This window comes from Pan troglodytes, chromosome X, assembly GCF_028858775.2.
Source record: "Pan troglodytes isolate AG18354 chromosome X, NHGRI_mPanTro3-v2.0_pri, whole genome shotgun sequence".
Taxonomy (NCBI): domain Eukaryota; kingdom Metazoa; phylum Chordata; class Mammalia; order Primates; family Hominidae; genus Pan; species Pan troglodytes.
The window spans coordinates 87,688,025-87,709,473 of record NC_072421.2 but is presented as its reverse complement, the minus strand read 5'-3'; the positions used below and the strand labels follow the sequence as shown (position 1 = coordinate 87,709,473).

Genomic DNA, 21,449 nt, shown 5'->3' with positions numbered 1-21,449 from the left:
TATTATGGACACTTATATGCACAAAAACTAGGAGAAAGTCCAGAGAAAATTGATAACTTCCTCAAAACATACAACATCTTAATATTGAATCAGGAAGAAATTGAAACCTTGAACAAACTAATACCAAGTTCTGAAATTGAATCAGAAAAAAAAAAAAAAAAAAAAACCTACCTACCAACCAGAAAAAGCCTCGGACTAGAAAGATTCACTGCTAATTTCTACCAGATGTACAAAGAAGAGTTGATACCAATTCTATTGAAACTCTTCTAAAAAGATGAGGATAAGGGACATCTCCCTAACTTATTCTGTGAAGCCAGTATCACCCTGATACTAAAACCTGGCAAAAACACAACAAAAAAAACAAACTACATGCCAATATCTCTGATGAACATAGATGCAAAAATTCTTAACAAAATACTAGCAAATGTAATTCAGAAGCACATCACAAAGTTGATTTCGCCACAATCAAGGAGGCGCCATTCTTGTGATGCTAGATTGGTTTAACATATGCAAATCAATACATGTGATTCACCACCCAAACAGAACCAAAAACAAAAATCATATGATCAGCTCAATAGATGCAAAAAAAAAAAAAAAAGCTTTGGAGGCAGGCGGGGCCGCTCTTTGCGCACTAGCTCGCCGGCGTTCCCAAGGCCCGCAGGAATGGCCCTCGCCTGGGGGCCCAGCTCGCCACCGCTAGCCCCGCAGAGCCAACTGCTGTTGGGGCCCCCGCAGCCGCCAGGGGGCGGGAGAGGCGTCGCGAACAATGGCCGCGCTGGGTCGCGGGCCGGCGGGAGGCGTAGTGGAGAGACAAGGGCTTTAGCTTACTTTTTGAAGATTGAAGAAAAATAAAGAAGAAGAAGACAGAAAAAGAAGAACTCAAAGATACACAAAGTAATTTGACCAAGGCTCAGAAGTTTTTGGAGCCGTGAGGGACACAGCAGTTTGGTCAATATTGTCTTAACATGCTTCAAATAAATCAGCTTCTCTCCAAGATAAAATTGGCAAACCCAAAAGAGAAAACTGCAATGTATCTGGTAAATGAGTTAGCCCGTTTCAATAGAGTCCAACCCCAGTATAAACTTCTGGATTAAAGAGGGCCTGCTCATTCAAAGATATTCTCAGTGTAACTGAGTCTTGGTGAGCGGACATGGGAATCCGAAGGCAGCAGTATAAAGAAGGCTCAACAGGCTGTCGCTAATAAAGCTTTGACTGAATCTACGCTTCCCAAACCGATTTAGAAGCCACCCAAAAGTAATGTTAACAATAACCCAGACTGTATAACACCAACTGTGGAACTGAATGGGCTTGCTATGAAAAGGGGCAGAGCCTGCCATCCACAGGCCATTAGATCCAAAGCCATTCCCAAATAATAGAGCTAATTACAACTTTCAAGTCATGTATAATCAGAGGTATCATTGTCCAATACCTAAGATCTTTTATGTTCAGCTCATGTAGGAAATAATGAATTTTTGGGGGAAGGAAATGCTGCAATGAAACACAATGCTGCAATGAAAGCCCTCCAAGCACTGCAGATTGAACCTATTCCAGAAAGATCGCCTTAGAATGGTGAATCAGGAAAGGATATAGATGATGACAAAGATGCAAATAAGTCTGAGATCAGCTTAGTGTTTGAAATTGCTCTGAACTGAAATATACCTGTTAGTTCTGAGGTTATTAAAGAAAGTGGACCACCACATATGAAAAGCTTTGTTACTCGAGTGTCAGTAGGAAAGTTCTCTACAGAAGGAGAAGGAAATAGCAAAAAACTCTCCAAGAAGCGTGCTGCAACCACCGTCTTACAGGAGCTTAAAAAACTTCCACCTCTTCCTGTGGTGGAAAAGGCAAAATTATTTTTTAAAAAACACCCTGAAACAATAGTCAAGGCCGGACCAGAATAGGCCAAGGGATGAACCCTATTAGCTGCCTGGCGCAAGTTCAACAGGCCAAAAAGGAAAAGGAGCCAGATTATGTTTTGCTTTCAGAAAGAGGAATGCCTCGATGTCGAGAATTTGTGATGTATATGAAGGTAGGCAATGAAACTGCTACAGGAACGGGACCTAATAAAAAGGCCAAAAAAAAAAAAAAGTGCTGCAGTAGCAATGCTATTACAACTTGGTTATAAAGCATCCATTAATCTTCAGGATCAACTTGAGAAGACAGGGGAAAACAAAGGATGGAGTGGTCCAACGCCTGGGTTTCCTGAACCAACAAATAATACTCCAAAAGGAATTCTTCATTTGTCTCCTGATGTTTATCAAGAGATGGAAGCCAGCCACCACAAAGTAATCTCTGGCACTACTCTAGGCTATTTGTCACCCAGAGATATGAACCAACCTTCAAGTTCTTTGTTCAGTATGTATCCCACATCAAATAGTTCAGCTACAATGCCCAGGGAACTCCTTATGAATGGAACATCTTCTACAGCTGAAGCCACAGGTTTAAAAGGAAGTTCTCCTACTCCCCCTTGTTCTCCAGTACAACCTTCAAAACAACTGGAATATTTAGCAAGGATTCAAGGCTTTCAGGTATGAATTAAAAGCAAAAACAAAAAATAAAACAATTTGTTTGCCTAAGATCCTTCATCTCTATCCATCACAAGGCTCATTCTTGCCTGCTAGTGTGGCCTACATGCCACTTACATTTTAAGTTATTTAGGAATACAAAGGACAGACAAAAAAGAGCCATATGTACATGCCTCATTTTCTCTTATTTTTGTTCTGTCTAGTAATTCTTTTCCTGCCTGTCTCTTCTCCATTTTCCTTCTTATTTTTCTTTTTCCTTTTTAAACAGTTTTCGTACTCTTCACTGTCTTCCATTTGGTCTTGATTAGGTGCATCTATCTCTTCACTTGGTCTTCCACAAACAAAAATTCTGCCTTCAGACATTTGGTGTTAGTATTTCACACTCAGTTCTCCCTCTTTTTACATAAGGATTGAGTTTTTTTTAATGATGATTTTACTTTTATAGCAGTTCTGAATTTTGCATTCTGTTGCTAGTATTGATTCCGAAACACCATTAAAATACAACATTCTAGAAGTCTGTTACCTTAGGAGTTAATTAAACATGATATTTGAAGAAAAATGAAATGCTTTATAGTTGTTTGAGGCATACCAATGTGTATTTGTTTTACTGGATCATGTTTTGAACTGACTAGGGAGGGTAGCACCTGCCTCAGATGGTACCAACAATTCTATTTCACTGGGTAGTCTAAAACTAGCTTATAGCTTAACTTAACTTGTGTATGTGAATTTAGGGATGAAAACTTTTTTGTTTCCTTTTGGGAAAAAAACCCCACAAAAATCAACACTCCTTTATGGATACATCAGAGCTTTTAAAAGAATTGTTAACTCTAGGAAGGGGAAATATCTGTGTCCCGATTTCTTAGTTGCCTTGAAAATCATGTACTGAACTGTAACCACTAACTTGACTGGATGAATTGCAGTTTGCTTGTGTGTAGAGAGTGTATTGCTTCCTCAGATTTCACTGTTTTCATCTCCTTTTCCATCTTAGTCTTTATTCCTTAAGACCAAAATACCCTTTACAAATGCTCTAGAAGATCTGTATTGTGTAGAATGATCATGTATTTATAAAAATTTTACAAGTTTAGATTATAAAATGAAAAAGAAGATCGTGTGTTTTGTGGGTATTTTTCATGTTTGGATATTTTTTTCCCTTCACTGAACCCTTCTGATTCTTTCAAACTATTGCCAGGTAGTGTTTTTAGTGTTTTTAATTGGACTATTAATATGAACTTAAAGAAGCTGTTACCAATTATTGGCTCTGTCATCTGAAATTTAACCACTTAATTTAAAGTTATAATTTTAGAATTTGTTTTTGTTGTTTTACCTTAAGAAACACACTAAATCACTGTAAAAACGAAAAGCTTTGGATAAAAACATTTATTCATAATAAAAATCAGCAACAGACTAGGCATTGAAAGAACATGTTTCAAAATAATAGAGTTGTCTATGACAAACCCACAGCCCAAATTATACTGAATGGTAAAAAGCTGGAAACATTCCCCTTGAGAACTGGAAGAAGACTTGGATGCCCACTTTCACCATGCCAATTCAACATAGTGCAGGAAGTCCTACCCAGAGAAATCAGGCAAGAGAAAAAAATAATAGGCATCCAAATAGAAAAAGAAAGTCAAACTGTCTCTCTCCTCAGATGATATGATTCTTTACCTAGTAAACACTAAAGACTCCATCAAACAGCTCCTGGAACTCATAAATGACTTCAGTAAAATTTCTGTTTACAAAATCAATCTGCAAAACTCAGTAGCATTTCTATATACCAATAGCATTCAAACTGAGAACCAAATCAGTAATGCAATCCCAATTACAACAGCCACACTAAAAAAATACCTAGAAATACATCTAACCAATGAGGGGAGGATCTCTACAAGGAGAACTACAAAACACTGATTTAAAAAAAAAATCAGAGATGACACAAACAAATAAGAAAACATTTTATGCTCATGGATTGAATGAATCAATGTTGTTAAAAAGGGAATACTATCTAAAGTTATTTACAAGTTGAACACTATTTCCATTGAACTCCAAATGTCATTTCCTTTGCAGAATTAGAAAAAAAACTATTATAAAGTTTGTATGGAACTGCAAAAAAGAGCCAAAGTGGCCAAAGCAATCCTAAGAAAAAAAAAGAAAAAAAAAAAGCCAGAGGCATCTCATTACCTGACTCAAAATGGATATCATAACCAAAACAGCATGATACTGGTACAAAATCAGACACTTAAACCAATAGAACAGAATAGATAACCCCGAAATAAAGCTGCACAACTGCAGCCATTTTGGAAACTTCTCAAAGAATATAAATTAGAGCAACCATTAAACCCAGCAGTTCCATTACTGGGTATATACTCACATAAGATTAAATCATTTTACCCAGAAGACACATGAACTTTTATGTTTGTTGCCACACTATTCACGATAGCAAAGATATGGAATCAATTTAAGTGTCTATCAGTGAGGGACTGGATAAAGAATATGTGGTACAAATACACTATGGAGTACTACACAGCCATAAAAAGGAACAAAATTATATCCTTTGCAGCAACATGGATGCAGCTAGGGGCCATAATCGTAAAGCAAATTAACACCAGAATACAAACCAAATACTGTGCAGTCACTTATAAGTGGGAGCTAAACATTCAGTACTCTTGGACATAAGGATGGCAATAATAAACACTGGGAACTAATGGCAAGGGAAGGAAGGCTGGGGGCAAGAGCTGAAAAAGTAACTATTGTGTATTATGCTCACTACCTGGGTGATAGAATCATTTTTACCCTTAACTTCAGCATCATGCAGTATACCCTTATAACAAACCTGCACACATACCCCTTGAATCTAAAATAATAAAGTTGAAAATATTTTTAAAAAGAAATAATTATAATAAAAGCCCAATTATCTCCATAGAAAACATTGGCAACAGGTATTAACAGGAATTCACAGATTTATACAAGTGATAAAAATTTGAAAAGTTGCTCAATCTCACTGGTAATCTGAGAAATGCAAATTATAATTATGAAGACATACCAATATTGGACAACAGACTAGCAAAATCTTTGCCTGACATTGCAAAGTGTTGGCAAAAGAATATGAAGCCACAGGAAATCATACACATAGATGAAAGAGTATTACTTTGCACAACCACATTACAGAGTGTTTTAACTATATTTCTAAAGTTGAAGATTTGTACCTTTTTGCCCAGCAATTTCATACCTAAAAAATAATTTAGATCAGAGACCAGCAAGCTTTTTCTGTAAAGGGACGGATGGTAAATATTTTACTTTTTGCACTCCATATATTCTCTGGCATAGCTACTCAACTCTGCCATTGGGGCGCAAAAGCAGCCATAGACAATATATAAACAAACAGATGTGATGCTTTCTCCTTTAAAGATCATGTTCTATCTATGCAGAGGAATGATTTTTCCCTTGATAATTAATTGTGAAACTGATTTATCAGCAGGGATATGGGAAACTTGAACAATATAATAAAGTAACTAGAGATAACAATCATCTAGAACACTTAACCCAGGAACAGCGCAGTACATATTTTTCTTAAGCACATGTGGAATATTCTCCAGGATGGGTAATATATTTGGCCTTAAAAAGTCACGTGGGCCAGGCGTGGTGGCTCACGCCTGTAATCCCAGCACTTTGGGAGGCCAAGGCAGGTGGATCACGAGGTCAGGAGTTCAAGACCAGCCTGGCCAACATAGTGAAACCCCGTCTCTACTAAAAATACAAAAATTACCCAGGTGTGGTGGCGGGCGCCTGTAATCTCAGCTACTCGGGAGGCTGAGGCAGGGGAATTGCTTGAACCCGGGAGGTGGAGGTTGCAGTGAGCCGAGATCGCGCCACTGCACTCCAGCCTGGGTGACAAGAGCAAGACTCCATCTCAAAAAAAAAAAAAATCATGTGGAATTTTAAAATTTTGAATTACAAAATGTATTTTTTTCTGACAACAGTATAATTAGGGATCAACATTTGGGCAATCTACAAACGTTTGAAAAAAAACAACACATTTCTGAATAATCAATAGGTCAAAGGAGAACGCACAAGAAATATTAGAAAAATTTTGAACTGAATTAAAGCAGAAACACACCATATCAAAGTAATGGAATTCAGCTAAATCAGTGCTAAGAGCATAATTTATAGCTATGAAGAACTATTATAGAAAAAATCTGAAATAAAACCCTCAGCCTCCACCTTAAGAAACCAAATGTGTGTTTTTTTGGAAAATTAACAATATTTACAAACATTTATCTATATTGAAACAGAATAAAAGAAAAAATACTTCAATCACTGCAATAAACAAAATGTTTATGCCCCCCCATTCATGCACTGAAATCCTAATCTCCATGGTGATAGTATTCTTTGAAAATGGAATTAGATGTTATAAACATATATTGCAAACTCTACATAAGGCACAAAAATGTGTTAAAAATAAGTTTAATTAACATGATAGGAGAGGTAATAAATGAAATTTCATATTGCTTTTGGTTAATAGCAGACAGGGAAGAAAAAAAGTAGAAAAAAAAGAGATGGACCTCAAACAGAAAACAGTTATACCTGTGACAGATATTAATCTAACTATATCAATAATCACTTTAAATGGGAATGATCTAAATGTACCAGTAAGAAGACAGAGACTGTCAGAGTGGATTAAAAAAAAAACACACACAGCTATTGTTTTAAAAGAAATCCACTTTAAATATTGTGTTAGTCAGTTTTCATGCTACTGATAAAGACATAGCTGAGACTGGGTAATTTATTTTTAAAAAATGAGGTTTAATGGACCCACAGTTCCACATGGCTGGAGAGACCTCATCATCATGGCAAAAAGAAAAAGACACATCTTACATGGCAGCTAGCAAGACAGAAGGAGAACCAAGTGAAAAGGAAAACCCCTTATAAGACCATCAGATCTAGTGAGAGTTATTCATTACCAGAATAGTATGGGGCAAACCGCCCCATGATTAAGTTATCTCCCACTGGGTCCCTCCCACAACACATGGGAATTATGGGAGCTACAATTTAAGATGAGGTTTAGTGGGGACACAGCCAAACTATGTCAAATATAAAGAAACAGATATTGAGAGCTCTGAGGTAGTGAGAGTTATATCATGGTAGCAATAAGCTGGAGTAGCTACATTAATTGCAGATGAAATGTAGTTTAGAACAAGAAAATGTATCAGGGATAATAACAGAGTCATACATAATGACAAAGAGGTCATTTCTGCAAGAAGACATAACAACTATTAATATGTATTTACTTAACAACAGAGCATCAAAATATGTGAGGCAAAACCTAATAGAACTACAAAGAGAAACAAACTCACTATTATAGTTGGAGATTTCAATACTCATCTCTCAGTAATTGATAGGTCCAGGAAGCAGAAAATCAATAAGAATATGGTTGAAATGAACAAACACACTCACTCGATTTGATCTAATTGCATGCATAGAATACTTCAACAGCATAGAACACACACATTCTTCTCAAACTCACGTGAGACATTCACCAATATAGACAGTATCTTGCATCATAAAAATACCTTAGTATTTTTAAAAGAATAGAAATTACAAAAACATAATCTGTACTACAATATAATTAAGTTAGAAAATCAATAACAGAAAAGACAGCTGGAAAATCCCCAAATATTAAACAACACATTTCTATATAACACATTGTTCAAATAAGAAGTCTACAAAAAAATCAAAATCTAGGTGCAAGGATCCTCAACAAAATACTTGCATATCTAATCTGACAACATCTAAAAACCATTATACAGCATTGAATAGTGAGATTTGTCTCAGAAATGCAAGGTTGGCCCAACAAACAAAAATCAATCAATGTAATATACCATATTAATATACTAAAGTACAAAATCCACTTGGTTACATTATTAGACACAGAAAAGACGTTTGGTAAAATCTGTCACCTTATAATAAAAAAAATTCAGCTGACTAGAAATAGAAGATGATTTCCTCAACTTTATAAAGGCCATCCATAAAAACTAAAAACATGACATTGCATTAAATGGTAAAAAAAAAAAAAAATGCTTTCTGCATATGACCTGGAACCAGATAAGAATCTGTTCTCACCATTTTTAGGCAAAATTTAACTAAAAGTTTTAGCCAGGGCAATTTGGCATAAAAGAATAAAAAATACTCAGATTTAAGAGGAAAATAAAATATCATTAGTCGAAAATTAATTTTATGTAAATATAAAAGTCTAAGTAATGTACAAGAGACTTATTGGAACTAATAATTGAGTTAATCACATATAAAAGAAGGTGAATACCCAATAATAAACTGGATTTCTACCTATTAGCAATAAACGACTTGAAATTAAGTTAAGAAAACTATTCCATATTAAATAATTTCAAAAATGTAAAATATTTAGAGATAAATTTGGAAACAGAAGTGCAAGAATTGTTCTCTGAAATGTAAAAATTACTGTAAAAAGTGAAATAAGACCTAAATAATTAGAGAGACATCCCATGTTCTTGAATAAAAAGACTTAATATTGTTAAAATAAGAGTATTCTCTAAATTGATCTACAGATTTTATCAAATCCATACTGAAAACCGAGCTGTTTCTTTTTTCTTTTTCTTTTTTTCAGAAATAAAAAAGCGGATCCTAAAATTCACATGGAAATACAAGAGCCCCAAAACAGCAAAAGCAATCTTTAAAAACAAGGAAAAGTTTAGAAAACTCACACATCCTGATTCAAAATATGTTAGTACTCCAGGCATTTTAATACTGGCATAGGCATATAGATCAATAGAACAGAACTGAGGTACTAGAAATATACATTTGTATGATGAATTTATTTAATAAAGTTGCTGCCTCAGAATCAATTTTTTAGGCCTGACACAAATTGTGTATAACTCAGTCAAACCCCATCACTTCTGGCCTAACTAAAACTTCCTTTCCCCGTGTGGTTGTTTGTGATATATCCCATTTGTTCCTCATCTTGCTGACCTGCAACTTAACACACTGCACAGCCGCTGACTATGATAAAACCCAGTGGTCAATGCCAGAGTTCTGTAAATAAGTTATCCTTTTACGAGTGAGTTTTCTTTAAACTAGCCAATCCACAATCCCTGTGGGAAAGCCTAAGAAATAATGCCCGTGGATTTTATAAAGGCGTAGTCCCACAGGCTCTGTTTCTCTTGCTCCCTCCTTGCTGGTTGAACTCCCTGGAGCCTCTGGACTTCTCACTGGCATCCTATTAGCACTCTTGATCTCTCTGGAGCCTGGAAGTAATAAATTTCTTTTGTTTTATGCATTTTGGCTTCATTTCTTCATTGTATCTCACCTGACACAAATGCTTGAACCTAACCTTCTTTCTAGTCAAGGATCTCTCTTAGAGAGTGGCTGTCTTGACAAGAATAAACTGGACATAGTACATATGAGAGGCAGAGGGTGTTGGCCAGTATAAACAAGATTTCTATGAGAGCAACATCTAGTCATGGATCAAATACTTAGGTATTAGTTTATCTACACCGTAAAGAAATATCCCATAAAAGGCATACTGTCTATATTCACGACCAAATCCCTTGAATTTCTCATCAGGGTATGGTTAGAACTTGTGGTCACTCTTAAGACGGAGAACTGAATATCAAATTAACAGGGAACTATAACAATAGATATCATAATATCTTGTATTTATAGACAATTGGTTTTCAACATTTGTGCCAAGGAAATCCAACCAGAAAACAGTAGTATTTTCCAAAAATGGTGTTAAATCAACTGCATATCTACATGCAAAATAATAAAGTTGAATTGCTTCTTCACATCATACATAAATATTAACTCAAAATAGATTAAAAATGAAACAAAGAAGTTAAAATTATAAAATTCTTAGAAAAAAAATAGATGTCAATCTTTGTGACCGTGACTTAGGCTATGGTTTCTTAGATACATCATTAAAAGCACAAGCAACAAGAGAAAATATAGATAAGTTGTATTACACCAAAATTTAAATCTTTTGTGCTTCAAAGGACACCATCAAAAAAAGTGAAATAACTCATAGCTCAGGAAAAAAATACTCGCAAATTGTATATATAATAAAAGGCATAAATCCAGAATATAAAAGCAAGTCAGGAATAAAACAATTCAGCAATAAAAAGTAACAAAAAGACAAGTCAGTTTTTTAAATGAGTAAAAATTTGAATGGATATTTATCCAAAGAAGATATTCAAATACCCAATCACACATGAAAAGATGTTCAATATCTATCATTGTTCATTGGGGAAATGCAAATCTAAACTACGAGTTACCACTTCACATACACATAAGAGAGAATGTAAAGGAATTAAAGCTTTCTTACATTTCCAGTGAGATTTTAAACAGTATAGCTACTTTGAGAAATCATTTGGCAGTTCCTGAAAATGTTAAACATACTTTTAACATACAACCCAGCCTTTCCAACCCTAGGTGTACATACAGGAAAATAAAAACATAACATATTTTTACAAAAATTTGAATACATATTCATAGCAGTATTTTTCATAATTGCCTCACACTAGATACAGCTCATGATGGTTAATTTTATGTGCCAACCTGGCTAGCCTCTGGTGCCCAGTTTTTTTTTTTTTTCTCAAACATTAGTTTAGATTTTGTGGTGAAGGTATTTTTTATATGTGGCTAACATTTAAATCACTAGACTTCGAATAAAGCAAATCATGCCCCCACAATGCACATAGTACATGTTCAATTGTTTATAACACCTAAGAGAAAAGACTGAAGTCACCCAAGAAGAAAAGAATTCTGCCTCCAGACTGCCTTTGAACTCAAGATTGCAGAACCAACTTTTTCCAAAATTTCTAGTCTGCTAGTTTGCCTTAGGGACTTTCCAGTTCACACAATCATGTGAGTTAATTCCTTAAAATAGATTAATTTCTCAAAAGACAGAAAGATCTTTATAGACTGATCCATCTATCTATCTATCCTATTAGTTGTTTCTCTGGAGAACAATGACTAATACAAATTTTGGTACTGAGAGTCATTCTAAGAGAACAAAATTGTGTGGATGAGATTATAAACTGGTCTTGAGATTTCTGGCATTTGTTCTCTAATCTGACTATATTTAAAGACATAATGACAATTTCCAGTAGTAAAGACAACATGAATGGTCCAAAGCATGATGTGGCAATAGAGACAAGAAAAGTATCATTATTTGATACTCCTAAGTAAATACTTTTAAGAAGCAAGCTTCTGTGTCACTATGTATTTGATATTTTATAACATATTTGTCTAACTAATGAGTAGAATGGGATTCACTGATTGCCCTTAATTGTGCTGAACAAAATCAGTAAAAAACAGGATAAGCTCAGGCACTAGAATTTTTGGCTCAAGTATGGCATAAATGGCCTGAAAATTTCTATGACTGCCTTGAAATGAACCCTTATCTCCTGTAGCCACAGAGCTTAGATTGCTGAAAATCAGACCAAAAATGTCATCCTGCAGGTGGCTGAATTATAACACAAACAGAATTTCCAACCTTGTAGAGTGTCTACAAGTGAGTTCCCAAGCTGTTCTGGTGGTTATTTGTCCTTTTCATTTGGAAAGGCTATATTTAGCAAATGCCTGTATCCCCGATGTATCTAGGAAGTAAATAACTTGGTTTTGATTTTACAGGCTCATAGGTGGAAGGCACTTGCCTTGTCTCAAATGAGACTTTGGACTTGGACTTTTGGGTTAATGTTGGAATGTACTAAGACTTTGGGGGACTGTTGGAAAGGCATGATTGTTTTTTGAAATGAGGGCATGAGATTTGGGAAGGGCCAGGGGCAGAATGATATGGTTTGGCTGTGTTCTCACTGAACTCTCATCTTGAACTGTAGTTCCCATAACTCCCACATGTCATGGGAGGGACCCAGTGGGAAGTAATTGAGTTATGGGGATGGTTTCCCCCATGCTATTTTTGTGATACTCAGTAAGTTCTCATAAGATCTGATGATTTTATATAGGGCTTCTGCCTTCGCTAGCCTGTCTTTCATTCTCTCTACTGTCACCCTGTGAAGAGTTGCCTTGTGCCATGATTGTAAGTTTCCTGAGGCCTCCCCTGCCATGTGGAACTGTGAGTATATTAAACCTCTTTTCTTTATAAATTGCCCAGTCCCACGTAAAATGGACTAATACAGCAAGGTATTACCATCTAGCTTGCGCTGTAATTGAGTCTTTAAAGGGCCACTTCACTATTTTATTAAGCTGGCTGTTTCAAAATAGTGAGTGTCTTTGTCTATTGGGGCTGCTATAACAAAGTACTATAAAAACTGGGTAGCTCGTAGGCACCAGAAATTCATTTTTCACAGCTCTGGGAACTGGGAAATCCAAGGTCAAAGTGCCAGCAGATTGGCATCTGGTGAGAGCTCACTCTCTTCTTCAAAGTTGGCATCTCCAAACTGTGTCCTAACATGACAGAAGGAGTGTGCAAGCTCCCTCGGGCCTCATTTATGAAGACACTAATCCCATCGATGAGGGTTCTGACTTCATGATTTAATAAAATTTCAAAGGCCACAACTCCAAATATCATCACATTCATGATTAGGTTTTCAATGTATTAATTAAGGGAGGGGGAGACAAACGTTCGGACCATAGCAGTGGGAAATATGGTACACATAATGAATTCCATAAATGTGCAACTATTGCCACAGTTCATTTGCTGTGAAGTGAGTTTCCTGACCAGAAGCAATGCTCTGCAGAATACCATGATGGTAAATAAGACATTGTTAAGGCCTGTGGATGACAGTTATGACCAAAGCACTGCATGCAGAGGAGGCAAATCTATATCCAGTTTAAGTATCTAGCCTGGTAAGAAGAAAACGTTGCCTCTTTCATGATAAAACGCGATCCAAAGTGATCCAATGTAATTAATCTGCATATATATGTAATTAATCTGGACACATATGTGTATAATACACACACAAATAAACATGTTGGAGATGTAAGGTAAACTTACTTCACTTAAATATAGAAGCTTGTTCTTCTTTCAAACAAATATATTAGTCTTAGATGTTATGTAGAAGAAGAAATGTTCCTGAAAGGAAGGTCTGTAAAATTTGGAAATTAGATAAATAACACTTTCCGATATTCATGACAAACATAATTCATACATGGAATATGTATAATGCCTCCAAAAGAGCATTCTCAGGTTTTTTTGGTCCTAATTTTCTCATCAGCAGTAGCACTTGCTTTTTAAGAAGTTGCAGTGAAAAATGCAAATGTGTCACCTAGATAAAGTAACACAACCCCAAACCATTAAGTATCAGAATAGAAAATGAAGGCTTCTCAAGAGAATGAGCCTGAGGTAATTCTTCACAGAACATGCCTACATGAGATGATGCAGGGAAAATATAGACAAAAATGCAGATGGTCAGAGAAGTGGAGCAGCTCTAGATAATATTTTTTTTTATTTTCATATTTTCCTGTAGTAAATACTGCAGATATTTTTTGTTAACATCCAATATGAAGTGAAATTGCAGCAATATATTCACTGGAAACAGAAACAAGTCCTGTGTTCATTTTTTATTTAAAGGAAACTTGGGTTGTGAGTTTTTCTCCATCATATATTTTATAACATCAATTAGTTTAAGATCTTTAAAATGTAAAGGCAAGTTTTATATATGTGGTAACTATTTCTAATATGCAGATTTAGTATGGAAAATCTACAAGGATTAAAAAATGACAAGTCAATGAAGAACAAGTACTCCATACAATGTTATATATTAAATAGAAATGACAGTATATGACATTATTGTGTCCAGAGGCCTGATAAGTGAAAAAAAAAAAAAAACTTCTATCTTTAACTAGGGAAAAGCAATCATTTAATTCTCTAACAGTGTCTGGAGAGAATGAGCCCATTTCTAAAACAAACCTGAGAAAGCCAAATAACTCTGGCAATGACTATTTCCCTGGAGTATTTTATCCTTGTGTCTTTGCAAAGGGTAAAGTAGACACAAGACTTTATTCCATTTCCCAAGGTGAAATATAATCAAGATTTTCCAAAAATTATATATAAAATCCTCAATATTTGCCCAAAAGAACAACCGGTTAATTTTATCTGTTGGTAGGGTATTCTAAGGATCATCTTACCTTCCTCCTTAAAATATAAATCATTAAATGACTCTAAAAGATAAAATATGTAGCAACTTTGCCAACTTAGGTTGGTAAAATAAAAAACCGTGGTCTCTGGGAGAAGGTTAGATACATTTGAAAGCTACTATATTCATCATTTGAAGTTGAAAAACATATTTTATTTATTTATTTATTTATTTATTTATTTATTTATTTATTTATTTATTTATTTTCTTTCCACCTATTAGGTTCAAGAGGTATGTGTGCAAATTTGTTACATGGGTAATTGCATGTCACAGGGGTTTGGTGTACAGATAATATTGTCACTCCAGAGACCAGCATAATACATGATAGATAGTGTTTAAATACTCATCCTCTTCCCATACTCCACCCTCAAGTAGGCCCCAGTGTCTATTCTCTTCTTTGTGTCCATGTATATTCACTATTTAGCCCCCGACCCTATAAGTGAGAACAGGTGGTATTTGGTTTTCTGTTTCTGCATTAATCTGCCTCTGATAATGGCCTCCACCTCCATCTGTCTTGCTGCAAAGGACATAATCTCATTCTTTTTGTGGCTGTGTAGTATTCCATGGGATGGATATATATATATATATATCTCACATATACTTTATCCAGTCAGCCATTGATGGGCATCTAGTTTGATTCCTTGTCTTTACTATTGTGAATAGTGCTGCAATGAACATACTAGTCCATGTATCTTTATGATGGAAAAATTTATATTCCCTTGGGTATATAATGGGATTGCATTCTACAACTACTATTGTAGAATGATATTTCTATTTTAAGTCTTGAGAAATCTTCAACTGCTTTCCACAGTGGCTGAAGTAATTTACACTCCCATCAGCAATGTATAAGCATTTCCATTTCTCTGTAACTTTGCCAGCATCTGTTGTTTTGACATTAAAAAAATAACCATTCTGACTAGTGTGAGAAGCTATCTCATTGTGATTTAGATTTGCATTTTCCTACTGATTAGCGATGTCGAGCATGTGTCCATATGTGTGTTGGGCACATATATGCTTTATCTTGAGAAGTGTATGTTCATAAACTTTGTCCATTTTTTAATGGGGTTGTTTGATTTTTCCTTGTTTAAGTTCCTTATAGATTCTGGTTATTGGACCTTTGTTTGATTCACAGTTTGCAAATATTTTCTCCCATTATGTGGGTTGCCTATTTACTCTAATAGTCTCTTCTGCTTTGCAAAAGTTTTTTAGTTTAATTAGATCCCACTTTATTTTTGGTTTTGTTGCAATTGTTTTTACAGTTTTCATCATGAAGACTTTGCTAGGTCCTATGTCCAGCATGATGTTTCCTAGGCTTTCTTCTTTGATTTTTATAGTTGTATGTTTAACATTGAAGTGTTGTATCCACTTTGAGTTGATTTTTGTATATGGTGAAAGGTAGGCATCCAGTTTCAATCTTCTGTATATGGCTAGCCAGTTATCTCAGCACCATACATTGAATAGGGAGTTTTTTCCCCATTGCTTGTTATTGTTGGCTTTGTTGAAGTTGAGATGGTTGTAGATGTGCTTTATTTCCTGGTTTTCCAACCTGTTCCATTGGTCTATATGTCTCTTTTTGTACCAGTACCATGTTTTAGTTACTGTAGCCTTGAAATATATTTTGACGTCAGGTAGTGAGATGCCTCCATCTTTGTTCTTATTGCTTAGAATTGGTTTGCATATTCTGGCTCTGTTTTGGTTCTAAATAAATTTTAATTTTTTTCTAATCCTGTGAAAAATGTCACTGGTAATTTGATAAAAAGAGCATTAAATCTTTACATTGCTTTGAGTAGTATGGCAATTTTAACAATATTGTTTCTTCCTATCCATCAGCATGGAATGTTTTCCCATTTGTTTGTGTCATCTCTGCATCTCTGATTATTTTCAGCAGTGTTTTGTAATTCTTGCTGTAGAGATCTTTCAGCTGTCTGGTTAGCTGTATTCCTAGATATATATATTTTTTCTTTTTGTGGCTATCATGAATGGGATTGTGTTCTTGATTTGGCTCTAGGCTTGGAAGTTATTGGTGTATAGATATACTACTGAGTTATGGACATGATTTTGTATCCTGAAACTTTACTGAAGTTGTTTATCTGATGTAAGAGCCTTTGAGCAGAGACTATGGGGTTTTTTAGGTGTAGAATCATATCCTCTGGAAAGAGAGATAGTTCAAATTCCTCTCTTTCTGCCTGTACGCCTTTTATTTGCTTGTCTGGCCTGATTGTTCTGGCTAGGAATTTTAGTACTATGTTGAAAAGGAACAGTGAGAGTGGGCATTCTTCTCTTCTTCTGGTTCTCAATGGGGAATGCTTCCAGCTTTTACCCATCCAGTATGATACTGGCTGTTGGTTTGTCATAGATGACTCAATATTTTGAGGTATGTATTTTCAATACCTAGATTGTTGAGGGTTTTTACATGAAGGGATGTGGAATTTTATCAAAAGCCTTTTCTGCATCTATTGAGATAATCATGTGGTTTTTGTTTTTAGTACTGATTATGTGATAAATCACATTTATTGATTTGCATATTTTGAATAAACCTTGCATCATAGGAATAAAGCCTACTTGATCCTGGTGTATTAGTTTTTGATAGGCTGTTGGATTTGGTTTGCTAGTATTTGATAGAGGATTTTTGCATCTAGGTTTATTAGGGATATTACCCTGAAGTTTTCTTTTCTTGTTGTGTCTCTGCCGGGTTATGATATCAAAATGATACTGACCTCATAGAATGAGTAAAGCAGGAATCCCTCCTCCTAAATTTTGTGGAATAGTTTCAGTAGAATTAATACCAGCTCTTCTTTATACAACTGATATTAATAAGATTCAGCTGTGAATCCATCTGGTCCAGGACTGTTTCTGGTAGGTAGGTTTTTCATTACTAATTATATTTGTAACTTGATATCAGTCTGTTCAGAGTTCCAATTTCTTCCCAGTTTGATCTTGGGATGTTTTGTATTTCCAGGAATTTATCCACTTCTTTTATGTTTTCTACTTTTTGCGCATAGAGATGTTCATAATAGTCTCTCAGAGGTTTTTTGGTGTTTCTGTGAGGTTAATGTTAATATTCACTTTGTCATTTCTGATTGTGTTTATTTGGATTGTCTCTTGCTTTTTCTTTATAAATCTAGCTAGTGATCTATCAATCTTATTTATTCTATCAAAGAGACAATTTTTGGTTTCATTGATCTTTATGGCTTTTTTATCTGCATTTTATTCACTTCAGCTCTGATTTTGATTATTTCTTTTCAGAAATTATGTTCTAGCTGGGCGCAGTGGCTTCCACCTCTAATCCCAGCACTTTGGGAGGTTGATGTGGGTGAATCACTTGAGGTCAGGAGTTTGAGACCAGCCTGGCCAGCATGGTGAAATCCTGTTTCTACTAAAAATACAAAAATATACAGTTAATTTGCTCTTGTTTTTCTGGTTCCACTAGGTGTGCTGTTAGGTTGTTAATTTGAGATCTTTTTGATGTGGGTCTTTAGCACTATAATCTTTCTTGTGAACACTGCTTTATCTTTGTCCAAGAGATTCTGGTATGCTGTGTCTTTATTTTTATTAGTTTTAAATAATTTCTTAATTTCTGCCTTTATTTCGTTGTTTTCCCAAAACTTATTCCAAAGCAGATTGTTCCATTTCCCTGTAATTGTGTGGTTTTGAGAAATGTTCTTGGTATTGATTTCTATTGTTGTTATCCTGTGGTCTGTAAGTGTGGTTGGTATAATTTTGGTATGTTCAATGTGTTGAGAATTACCTTCTAGCCAAATCTGTGGTCAATTTTAATATATCTGCCATGTGCAGATGAGAAGAATGTATATTCTGTTTTTGTTGGGTGTTCTGTAGATATCTGTTATGTCCATTTGGTCAAGTGTTGAATTTAGGTCCTGAGTATCTTTGTTAGTATTCTGTCTTGATGATCTGTCCAGTACTGTCAGTGGGGTTTTGAATTCTCCCACACTTATTGTGTGTTTATTTGTCTCTTCCTATGTCTCTATGAACTTGTTTTATGAATGTCTAGTGTTGGGTATATATATACCCAATGACATTCATAAAACATATATATAAATATATATATATAATTTCTTGTTGAATTTAATTCTTTATCATTATGTCATGCCCTTCTTTGTTCTTTTTGATCATTGTTGGTTTGAAGTCTGCTTTGCGTGAAATAAGAATAGCAATCCCCCTTATTTTTTTGTTTTCCATTTGCTTGATAGATCTTTCTCCATCCCATTACTTTGAGTCTATGTATGTCCTTACATGTGACATGAGTCTCTTGAAGACAGTGTACAGTTGGGCATTGCTTCTTCATTAAACTTGACTACTTTGTGACTCTTAATTGAAGCATTTAGCTCATTTATGTTCAGTGTTAATATTGATATGTAAAGACTTGATCCTGTCATCATGTTATTACCTCACGATATGTCTGTCAAGATCTTTTGCCCATTAAAATGTGTTTCTTTTTATAAGTTTTAAGTATTCTTTGCATATCCCGGATAGAAGTTTTTTTTAGAAACACTATTTCCAGATAGTTTTTTCAAGTCTGTGACTTATCTTTTCATCCTCTTAATAGTGACTGTCAGAGAGAAAAAAGGTTATAATTTTATTAAGTCCAACTCATAAAAGTAACTTGTCATGGATTGTGCATTTGGTCTTGCATATAGAATTTTACCAACAATCACAAAGTCACACAAATTTATTCCTAGATTTTCATCTAGAAATTTTATACTTTTACATTTAACATTTGGGTGTGTTATCTATTTTGCATTGTTTTTTTGGTAAGATGTAAAGTCTGTATCTTTGATTTTTTAAATTTTTTCCATATTTTATCTTTTTCTTTAATGATGTCTGATTCTTTCAGTACCATTTGTTCAAAAAACAATTTTTTCTTTAATTGCTCTTGTATTCTTTCCAAAAGTCAGTTGAGCATATTTGTGTGAGTCTATATCTGTTTTCAATATTGTTTCATTTATCAGTGTTTGTATCCTTTTTCTATACAACACTCTTGGTACTGTAACTTTCTTATTAGTCACAAAATTGAGTAATGTGAGTATTCTAGTTTAGTTTTTCTTTTTCAGAATTAATTTAGGTATTTAAGATCATTTGCTTTCAGAATTATTTTTTCAATAAATAGAATATGTCCATCAAGAAGACCCAGCAACCAGTCCCAAGCAAGGACTCTCAGCACATAGAGAACAAGGATGACAATGCCAACCACCAGAAGTAAGCCACGGATCTCAGACCACTGCATCTTCTACAGGTTCAAAGTCACCAAAAAGGACTCAACACACAAGGCACTAGCTGGAACAACACATTACTCACAGAATAGAAAAAAACACATAGCAAGATTACGGTCTGTACTATGTGCTGGTCTCCCATGGCCAGTGGGTTCCTGCTGACAGACTTCACAGAACAATAGACCACACACTCCCCTCTTATGCAGCAGGTAATTACCTTGTTTCTTTCCCATGTGGGGACACATATACTGGAGGGACTGGTCAAGTGCCATATGATGTGCACACTTAAGCAACACACAAAAAAATGTGCTGTGTACTAAGAACAGAAGAAACTTCACTTTTAACAAGAAAAAAAGACTCAGGGGCCAAGAGACAGCTTGGTCCTAGCTTCCATAGAGGGGAATGTTCCAGACTCAGGCCGTTGACTGAACAATCTAAAAGACAGGAAGTATGTCACATAATGACTGCTTCTTCAACACCCCATCCAATATTGGGATGCCATGAAGAAAGAACAAAGCACATCATACAGGATAGGACTAACAGACACCCCGAATATGAGATGCCTGTGTGTCCAATGTGGTCTGTGAATAATTTCAATAGTAGTGACTTGCTTGTAGAGTCTCCCTGCCCAATTGGACAGCACTTGATCAGAGTCACTAACAGGATCGGTCAAAGGAGGATGATCAGGCCTTCAAGGAGTATAGTTCTTTGCCAGAAGCCCCAGGTGTTGGTGTTTAGGCAGCTAAAATGGTTAAAGAATGAGTCTAACTAAGACTGAGAGTTTACAGAGAAGTACCATCCTGCTTGAGCATGGATCTCCTCCAGCTTGGTCTCAATTTTCTTCAAATTGCTTATGTATACACAGCAGGAGAGACTGTTGAGATTAATTAAGTTAGATTTTAGTATCCAGAAATAAACCCTTACGTTTATCGTCAATTGACTTTTTAAAAAGGTAACCAGGAAAATGTAATAAAAATACACCAGTCTTTTCATCAAATGATGTGAGGCAGCTGAAGAAAGAATAAGGTTGACATTTTTACACCAGATACAAAAATTACCTGAAAGTAGATTGAAGGTGTAAATATAAGGGATATAATTATAAAATTTTTGAATGAAAATATTCTGACCTTGGGTAAGGCAGCAGTTTCTTAAATATGACTGCTGAAATATAAATATAAGCAAAAAAAGAAAAACTGGATGAATTTGACTTAATTAAAATGTAAACGTTTTGTGCCAAAAATGACACCATCAAGAAAGTAAAAAAATTATATATGACTCGAATGATGTCAACAGTCAACTAGAGTTGTCCGCTGCTCAGCTTCCCAACAAAAAGTGACCAAAACAACAGATTAACAACTATATTTTGACTGCAGTGACAGAGGAAATAGCCTGGAAATCATCAGGGAAATGAGGACCCTATGGAGCATAGAAGACCAGGATTTCACTATAGAAAGGGTAGTGAGGCATCTGGCCTCTGTCACACAGTCTCCTTTGCCAAGTTGGCTCAGAACCAGGAACAACTTATTGTTGGGAAAAGCATGTTGGATAACATTGATGGTGCCAAACACCAT

The 21,449-nt window shown here is 35.2% G+C and overlaps 1 pseudogene; it reads left to right on the top strand.

Moving 5' to 3' along the window:
- Positions 1-864: 864 nt before the first annotated feature.
- On the top strand, positions 865-2,588 carry LOC104003942 (double-stranded RNA-binding protein Staufen homolog 2-like; annotated as a pseudogene).
- Positions 2,589-21,449: the final 18,861 nt, after the last annotated feature.